Here is a 10139-nt window from a genome sequence, read left to right as displayed (position 1 = left end):
TGAATAAATGCAGATAAAATAATAAATGATGACTAAGTAAATAAATAATAAATACATCTTTGATCATTTAGGCTTCAAGTGATAATGAATTTATATGATCCTCTCAAGAGTGGAGGATGGGGTGTCCATGATTTCCCAAAAGAATGTCAAAGTTTGATTTTATCAGACCACGGGACAGTTTTCCACTTAACCTCAGTCCATCCTATAAGGACTAATTCCCAGAGAAGTCACCATCATTCATGGATCATTTTTATATGTGGTTTCCTCTTTGCATGGTGCAGTTTTAACCTGCTTTTATAGATGCAGCGACACGCTTTTGGATGGGATTTTGAGCCCATGCAGTGATTTCCACTACAGAGTCATGTCTGTCTTTGATGCAGTACTGCCTAAGGCCCTCAAGGTCACGGCAATCCAGTTATTGGATTTCAACCTTGTCCCTTTTATGAAGAGATTCTTCCAGATTCTCTGAATCCTTAAATGATATGAAATTGTCGAACCATTGCTCACACAGTCTCTCACAGAGCGATGAACCTCTTCTCATCTCAGACTCTCCAGAGTTCCCTTTTATATGCACAATGTTTACAACCTGTTGCAAATCACTCTAATTGGTTGGGAGATGTGGCTTTTCTAATTTTCTTAAAGAAGTACAAAAAGTATGATAGAAAATGATGAGTCCTATAATAAGTGTGTCTGTACAAACTACCAACACCTGGTAGTTTGGTTGGCTCATCACTGGTTTTAAGATCAGTTCCTCTTAGGGTTGAATGATTAAGAGCAAAACTAAAGAAAATGACAGATTTCTATTTACAATGAGAATTTTTGTAGCATATTGTGTGAATTCCTTCTTGAACCTCTGAGGGCTTCATTTTCATCAGCCACTATAGGATCCAGTAAGGCTGTCTTCGCCCTCTGCCACATCTCTTAACCTGGAGCTCGCTTTACAACAACAGGGTGTAAGAAAAGTGCATCTTTATTCAGTATTTCACTGTATATTAAGTCTAGATGCTCTTTTAGTTATAGTGAGACTGTGTAACCATATCGGTTATCACTGCAGTGCCCAATTAAAAGACAGAAACTCCATCTACAGCTTTAACAGCACTGTAATATGAGGTGGCATCATGATAAATAAACCCTTCAGATCTTTATTATAAAGTTAAAGACTTGATGCACAAGATGCTGACGAGTATATCTTCACTTGTTATACCAACCTTGTCCTCTTAAGGCTCTGAAGTCTGTTATTTACATCTGCTGAGAGCACGTACGCATGCTGATAGTATTTGTGTGTGTGTGTAAGGAGGACGAGAAGAGAGATAATGAGTGTGTGTGTTGGCGGTGTGTAGCAGCAGCGAGTGAGTAAATCCACAGTTTGCTCACGCATTTTAGGATGCACAGAGCGCGCTGTGTTTTCCTCCTCAGGTGCCATTTCATGTTCATACCCTTCATTTGGCATTTCAGCTCCCTGGGAAAGGAAACAATTTTTTTAGCAGCAACAACACATGACAGCTTGCCTTTTGTATATTTTTAACAAGGTATTCTTGTCTGCTTGTCACTTTGGGTGAAAGTTACAGACAGAGTGAAGTAGTAGGGTGTTTTGTGAGATGCTGTCGCGTCTCCTTATGCTTGCTTTTGGCTTTTTTCCCCCTTCTTTGAGTCTGATCATGCTATTAAAATTTTGTATTACTGTATTTGAGGTTGTATGTCATACAAATGTAGGATAGCTGTCAATCACTATAACATTCTACGTTTTTTGGACAACTGATAAAACAGCAGATGATGAAAATCTTTGAGTTAAAATTGTACATTTTATAACCTATTAGCTACAAATCGACAACAGCCAAAGCATTGAATCACACTTTAAATAACATTATCAGTCAAGAAACATGTTAGCTCCTAGCTAGCAGTGATACAGCCAGTAAGCAGCTAGACCCTAATGTAGCTACTTTTTGATGTGTTATAAAATATATCGTTTTAATTCAAAAATATTTTCAGACTATATTCACAAACTGTTCATGCTGTCTTACAGTTGTATAATTATATTAAAGGTTGTAAGTTTAGTAGGATATCTTACAGCACTACCAAGATAAACAACTGCAAAAAACAAGAGATAGAGTCAATCTAGAGGGACGTTGACCAATATTTCAAGCTAAAACAACACACAAATTAACAACTAATGCTGGCATTCAAACACCTCTTGTGTAACAATATGTTAGCTAGAAATAACACAAGAGCTAGTTATTTCTTACAAGCTAATATAATGTTAGCCAGGAAGGTAAGCATTTCCTGTTATGCTGCATGACCAACAAGTTGTAGTTAGCACCATGTATCCACTGCTTAGCTAACAGGGTTTTTCACCTCCATGTTAACAAAGAATTAATTAAGTCTGGCTTTTATGTAGGGTTTAACAATTTTATTTCTTACCTTTTACTGTTATATTGATTTAAATGTTGCTTTATTATTTTAGTATTTTTAACTGTTATCTTATTCTATTTTTATTTATTTATTCATTTATTTATTTTCTTTATGATAAATTGATATTTTTAGCCTTAGATTTATTTTCAACTCTTATCTTTGCCCTTTTTAAATCTATTTATTTTAACTATTTGTATTCTTAATTTTGATGCTTTAACTTATTTCAATTACACATATTTTATTGTTGGTGTGCATTAGTCTCTATTTTATTTTATTTTATGTTATTTTCATTTGAATCCTTTTTTAAAAATTAATATTATTATTAATATCTTCCGCTTATACGCCTTGCCATTGTTTTATTTCTGCTTCGTTCTTGTTTTTCAATCGCTGTATTTGATTTGTATGAAAGGTGCTATATAAATAAAGATTGATTGCTTGGTTGAGCAAACGTGCTTCCTAGCTTACATAATGCTAGCTAAGTAGTTAAAAGCTTCCTCTGGCTTATGTCTGTTCAGTAATAAGTTAAAAATTGTGTTGTTTTTCTATGCAATAAGGGCTGACATCCCTCCAGATTTTCACTGAGTTTTTTAGTTACTAATCACTCTAGAAAAGTTTAAATACTTAATGTCTGATACCTTAGATTCATCCGACTTACAACCTCCAGTACAGTTTAACAACATGATGAGCATGAACACGTTAGAAATATGAGCAATAAGGAAGCACAAGAAGAAGCAATGGCAGTTCATGAAGCACCCCTCTGCAGCACTTTCAGTCCAAGTGACAAACAGACAAGAATACCTTGATAAAACTTGATAAAGCCCTTTTTTCATATTTTTAACAAGGCGTTTATGTCTGCTTGTCACTAATAGTTGCAGACAGTGTGAAGTAGGAGGATGTTTTTTGGGCTGCATCTGCTTCTTCTTGTGCTCTCTTCTGTTTTTTGAGTCTGTTCATGCTGATTTTTTGGGTTAGGTTGGATATTTTACACTAATATTCATGTGTTTTTCTTTCCCCCCTCTCTCCTCTCTTCTTTTTCCTCTCTTTTCTCCCCCCCATCCCTCCTCACCCTCCCACATTTCACTCACGGCAGTTGTCGCTGGTTCAGCTTGACTGCTTCGTTAGGGCTCATCATTTGCATTCAGATTAATTATCTAATTACCGACAAATGTCCGGCGGCCACCCCACACTCCGGCTCGTCAGCTCTCAGCCTGTAATTATTTTAATCATTTACTTTCATCTGGAGCGTTCCTGCCATACTCCTGTGTTTAGAGGCCATTCTTAATTACCCTGCCAAGACACTCTTTTCATGAGAGGGAGGGAGGGGAGGAAGGGGGGAGGAGAGGGGAGGGTTGGTTTGAGGGGAGAAGAGAGCAATTGGGTGAGGGAACATGTGTGTGTGAGAGAGAGAAAGACCAATGGGGACATGATCCAGAGGCTTTGACAGCACAGAGGAAGCTCCCTGCTCTGCTGGATGCTCTTTCCTCTCTTTTTTTCTCTTTCTCTCTACATACACCCCCCAAAAAAACCTCCCCCGCCTCCCCAACCAACTTCCTCATCTCTCCCCTCACCCCCACCTCCCTCCTCTTCTCTACACCCCCGTTATACTTCCTCCCTTTTTTCCCTTTATCGCAAGCACACACAGGAATCGCCCGTGGGCTTCAGTGCTCTGACTGCTAATACACTGACACACACACACACACACACACACACACACACACACACACACACACACACACACACACATACACACACACACAGGCAGACAAGAGAGTCATGTGCCCTGTTTGTGGCACTCATCAGGATGCACACATCTCTCCACAATCTGCCTCGAAAATCTATACTCCTCTCTCTCAGCTTGTCTATCTTTCTCTTGTTCTGTCTCCCATCATCCCTCCATCCTGCACACGTTTATGTGCCTCCTCTTCATCCCCTCTTGTCCCACTATTTGTAGGCCTTCTTCTCCCTGTCCTCCCTCTGCCTTATTCTAGCACAGAACATTTTCCTCTGTTGTCACACTCAGGGTGGGAAGCTCTAGTAGTGTTATAATGAAAGATTGTTGTTTTTCTGAGTGAGCATTTTAAATGTGTATGACAATCCTGATCCATTCACTACTTCTTAATTAATGAATAAGTGAGACAATGAAGAGCAAAAATCTGGAGGGATGTCTAGATCTAATAGTTGAGACAACATATTTGACCACCCACTATGCAACAGCTATTTTGACATCCAACCACTTAATAGATAACAACTTTTTACGACTTTCCTGGAGTATCATGAAACACTACCAAACGGTGATATTACCTCTGAGCGACTTCCTCATGCTAAAGCATAGACTTTAGAATACCTCAAAATGCAGTACAGCTATTCAAACTAATCAAAAGTAGAGCTCACCAACCAGCAACTGGAAGCTCACATAAGTAAGTAGTATGTTGTATACATGGTTAAAATGATATTCAAATATAACTATGTAGCAGTATAAGTAAAGTTAAATTCTTAATACGGCCAGATGGGCGCGCTAGCTTAGCCGTCGTAGCTTCCAAGGAAATGCATGATTGAAGAAGTCATATGGCACAGAGAGGATGTGCATTATGTTGTTAACAGCATACTTAACAAGTCAGCAGACAGTATGTAGTATGCACTGTTTGAGTGTGTTGTTGGAAGGAAGTACATCAGTATGTGGTTGAGGAAACAGCCTGAGTCTTGATGCCAATGTTAGCTGTCATCTAATGTGGTACCATGTATGTCGCCTTTTCTTTTGTATCAGGCAGCACTATAAAGCCAAATATTCAATCATCAATCAATCAATCAATCAATCAATCAATCAATCAATCAATCAATCAATCAATCAATCAATCAATCAAGCTTTATTTATATAGCACCTTTCATACCAATCAAAAGCAACTCAAAGTGCTTTACAGCAATTGAAAAACAAGAAAGAAGCAGAAATAAAACAATGGAAAGACATATTAGGGGAAAAAAATAATAATAAAAATAATACAAAAAATAATACAAAAACATAAAATTAAAATAAAATAAAATAAAATAGAGACTAATGCACACCAACAATAACATATGTGTAATTGAAATAAGTTAAACCATCAAAAATAGAAAAAAGGGGTAAAGATAAGAGTTGAAAATAAAACCAAGGCTAAAAATATCAATAAACTGAGTAGATAAATAAAATAAATAAACGAATGAATGAATTAATAAATAAAAATAGAATAAGATAACAGTTAAAAATACTAAAATAATAAAGCAACATTTAAATCAATATTAGCCAACTTTTCGGCTACTCTTTGCTAACAATGATATAATCTAGTAAGTAGCTTGGTGCTAACATTAAAAGTTATTTAATAGTTTGTACCGCCTTTTTTAATTATCATGAAACACTACTCAACAGGATTATTACCTATAAACCGGATTCAAGCCAACAGTACTGTTATGGCAGGATGCTAACTCTAGCTGTTCTTTCATGGTTTATCAAACACGTTGCTTTCCATTTTTTGCATGTTACTGAAATGGTACGCTCTTTTGTAGCACTTACAATATGATCTACGGCTGATTACTGAGCTTTTGTCCATTTGGTAATTCAATTGCAACTAGTACACAACACCTTGAAGAACTTTCTCGCTAGCCTTAGAGCTGCTGTTGGTATTGTAAACATCTGTTCATTGAGAGGGACTTCGAATGTCAACACTGTCCCTTCCAACCAGATTTCCTCTTAGCCCCCCAACACAGATCGGCGTGTGCAGTCATGATAGTGCCAGACTCATAACCAATCAGAGGACGTAGTAGGGGCCGCCCCTTAACCAATCAGGACAGAGGATTGGAGATTAGCTATGATTGGTCCGTCATAACGGGAACAAGGGGAATAATAACATTGCTTGATACAAAGGCATTTGAGATTTCACAATAGTCTCAAATTACTCCACTTACAGATGAGTACCGATGGGTATTATGACCTTTTCTCCAAACCCAGCAGAAAAAAACAATGTTTTTTATACCATTCCTACCAACAGCAGCTTTAACTTAGCTAAGAAGTACTTTAGCAAGTAGATTTTTTTCCTAGCTAATAATATGCTAGCTAAAAATGTACACACATTCTTTGGTGTTAATGGTAATCAAATATGCTGTTTAGCTTCAAATACAATAAGCCGATATGGTTAGATGCTAGCTGTAACTGTTGTCAGGAAGCTAAGAGGTTTCCATATGTTTAGTTTTAACATGGAAAAAATGCCTTATTATTTTACCTCCTGTCAATGTGTAAGTTAGGTTAAATGATAACATTGTAAGATACCCTGAATCTGTACAAATTGAAACCTGTAACAGCAAATCACAACAGCATCTGAGCGTTATTGCAGGAAAACGTCCGCTGTGTGAATGTGGTCAGCGAGGGGAGACATCAGGTCATCTTACTCTCCATCTCGCTCCATAATGTTGCTCTCACTCAACCCTTAAGCCACTCACCCCTCTCTCCCTCTCCTCCCTCCCTCCCCTTCCTGACTGCTCTTGTTAAGAAAAGGGAGAATATAAGAGAGAGGGAGAGATACTAGCTCTGTAATTGGGCTCTTGAATATTTAAGTCACTGGGGATGAAAGTTTAATGAAAAGATGATTATCTACCAGTTTATCACACCACTGTTTCATATTTCATTTTTGCATTCTCGTTCCCAGCTGCATTGTCCATTCAGGCAGCTGTGGGTACAGGGTAGGATAGGGTATAGAGTTTAGGATCCATTCAGTGTGTGTTGGATTATGTGACGCCAAAAGAAGGGGAATCATTTTAAAAAGCTGTTAGAGATATGATGTACAGGCGTCACTTTAAGGAGATATAGATGGGGCATTATGTCAATGCCTTGACTGTTCTTTATATCTCGTGCTTTTTTAGGGGGATTTTTGTCACAGAGACCATCAGTTATTTCAACTCAACACTAAGTTTTCAGCTTATACCTTCTGTCCTATGTTATTCTTATGTATCAGTATATATTTTAATGTGAAATCTTTTATTTCTACTGAGAGGAAAAACATACACACATTGTTGCAGCATTTCTTTTTTTGCAGCTGCAGACTGAGAAGCATCCAGTTGTAAAAGTCCATCAAGGATGTCCAAAATGTAACTGTACTAGATGCTGGATACTTAAATAAACATGGTTGGTTACACAATAGCAAAGCGTCGTAATTGCTAATTATGCAGCATCTGTCTAAACCTCTACATTTGCTAACTGTAAGTAGTGATCTTTACAGACAATGTCTGGTTGTACCACCAGAATCTTTTAATACATTGGTACAGAATTTGCCAAATTAGACTCATTGAATACTCAACAGCTCACCACAGTTTGTATTTGCTTTATTCAATCATTTACTAAAACTATTGTTTAAAAATGTTATTATGAGGCCGTCAGTTGACCTAGCTGTTAAATCGCCAGAGGCCACATCCCTCAAAGCAAGTGGCCTGTGTTTGATTCTGGTCTGGCGAATCTCCTTCTCTCCCAATTTCCTGATCTATCCAACGTCCCGTCCTTTTAATAAAAGGTACAAAATCCCCCAAATAACCCCCTTAAAAAAGTTAGTACTGAATATGTAATAAGGCTACTTTTTAAAAATAATGAACAAATGATTGATCCAGAGTTTTTTTGTTTTATAGAGTTAATCAGAATGCATTTTATCATCATAATCTCTAGATAGTCTGGAGGCCATTTATATAGCCTTGCAGACAGGACGGTTTATTAATAGTGTGGTGTTTTTTGTACATGCTGTACTTTGATCAACAAAATGAAGGATGTCATGGGATTTTTTAAAAATGTATGGCATGTTAAAATCACCAGAATCAGAATCAGAATCAACTTCTTTGGCCAGATACTTGCGTTCATACTAGGAACTTGACCCTAGATTGACATTACTCTCATTGTGCTTATACACAACAATAGGTGCTTAACGAGAGGGGCAACGAGTAGGGCAAAGAATACCAAATTTAAACACTAAATATGTCATGTACATATGCATATTATGTATTACAGTCCCATAAACTGCAGTTCAGTTATCAAATGTTAACTTTGTTTTCCTTGTGCAGAAAAATACAAAAAGCAACTTAATATCTCTATTTGTACATATTTTTTTAGAGAGCTGTTAACCCTTTGACAGGTTACCAAATCCACAAATTTGGGAAGGTTAAAATAGAAACAAATTAGAAGTTACAATTTTTATAACTTGTACATAATCAAATCATTTTGAGGGTGTCATCCAGAGATTTTTGTTATCTTTGCACATAAAATCTCACAGAAATGAAAGCCTCAGCTCAGACATTTGTTCAGAAATGGATTCAGTGCCAGCACTCTGGCTTAAAGCATCAGATGTTAACTTAACTCACTAATTTCACTCCAACAAAAAGAACAATATGAGGCAAGAGGACACTCTTTCCTTTATTTAATTGTGCAGGATAAACAGACGGCTGTTTGTTATTCATAATGGTGGGGACATTAATCCCTTTTCGCGAGAAGATGGTGTGAAAAAGCAGCGTTGACGTGTAGCACTTTTTCCAAACCCCAGTGGAATAACGGGGACTTTGGAGTTTAGAGAGGGGGGATTATGTTGCGGACCCTCGCATAGCCTCAGGGCCACAGTTTGGAAGCGGACACAGTTTGGACGGCAGAGATTAGACACCAAGGTATGGTGCAAAGAGGCCATTTCCAGGCAACATGGGGGATCTTCTCTGATAAACGCATTCTGTTGAGACTTCACTTTGAATGCATGAAAATAAAGATAAGAGGTGATGTTCTTATACAGGCCACATGATGACAAAAGATTACTTTGTGAATTTAGGTGGTGTACAATTTGCATTCTTTGTGTTGTTTGATGGTTTTTTGGCAAAGTTGCAAGGATAAATTCATGAGCTGCATTATTAAACAGCTTCTTCTTCGTCTACAGAGCGCCATATGTTGATGTGTGTGCTTCAAAAACCTGAAATCCAATAACCTGTATGAAAGACGCCTCTGGGGACCTAAGAGAGACGGAATTAAAGAGTGTGTTAACCCTGCCTTATTAGATACTCTGCATTCATTTAGTCCCGAACAACTCCCTCGAAAAATGTGGGATCTGTATCGTTCTCGCTTGCTTATCAGTTTAATCCACAATTTCACGCCGCAGAGGCGGGTGCGACCTGCTCCGCTTGCCGCTTTTGTGGACAAGGGTGTCACCGTTTAGTCTCATATCTCTGCAGCATGGACATGGGAGGGGAACCAAACGAGGGGGAGACCTGCTCCATCTTTAGGTCAGGAGGGGAGGGAGGAGAGAGGAGAGAAGAAAAAGAGCAAGTTAAATGGAAGTGACAATCTGCAAACATTCCTGCCGGCAGCTGCGGAGCATTCTGCATGGTCACCGCCGGGCCCCCTTTCTCCCCTCCCCTGCGACCCCCCATGCCTGGCACACGCACCTGCCGCATTCACCGACAGCCAGATAATCTATGGGCGGGTCCCGGCCGGGGCTCCCACTCAATGCGCTCTTGAGAAAACCCCTTATGCGTGAAAGAGCCCCCTTTCTCTTTCTTTTGTCCAACACAGTTTTATGGGACAACATCGGGCTTTATGAGGTTTGGGGGATTTTTCACGGGACTCCATAGAAAGCGATAATCCTTTCAGGCACGAGACGAATGAAAAAGTTTTAACCTGCTGTTTTCATATTTATTAGCTGGTTAGAGCAGACGAGGCAGCTGAACCGTCACACACACACCCCTCC

This window comes from Notolabrus celidotus, chromosome 16 (assembly GCF_009762535.1).
Source record: "Notolabrus celidotus isolate fNotCel1 chromosome 16, fNotCel1.pri, whole genome shotgun sequence".
Classification (NCBI taxonomy): Eukaryota; Metazoa; Chordata; class Actinopteri; order Labriformes; family Labridae; genus Notolabrus; species Notolabrus celidotus.
Note: the sequence above shows the minus strand (reverse complement) of the source record.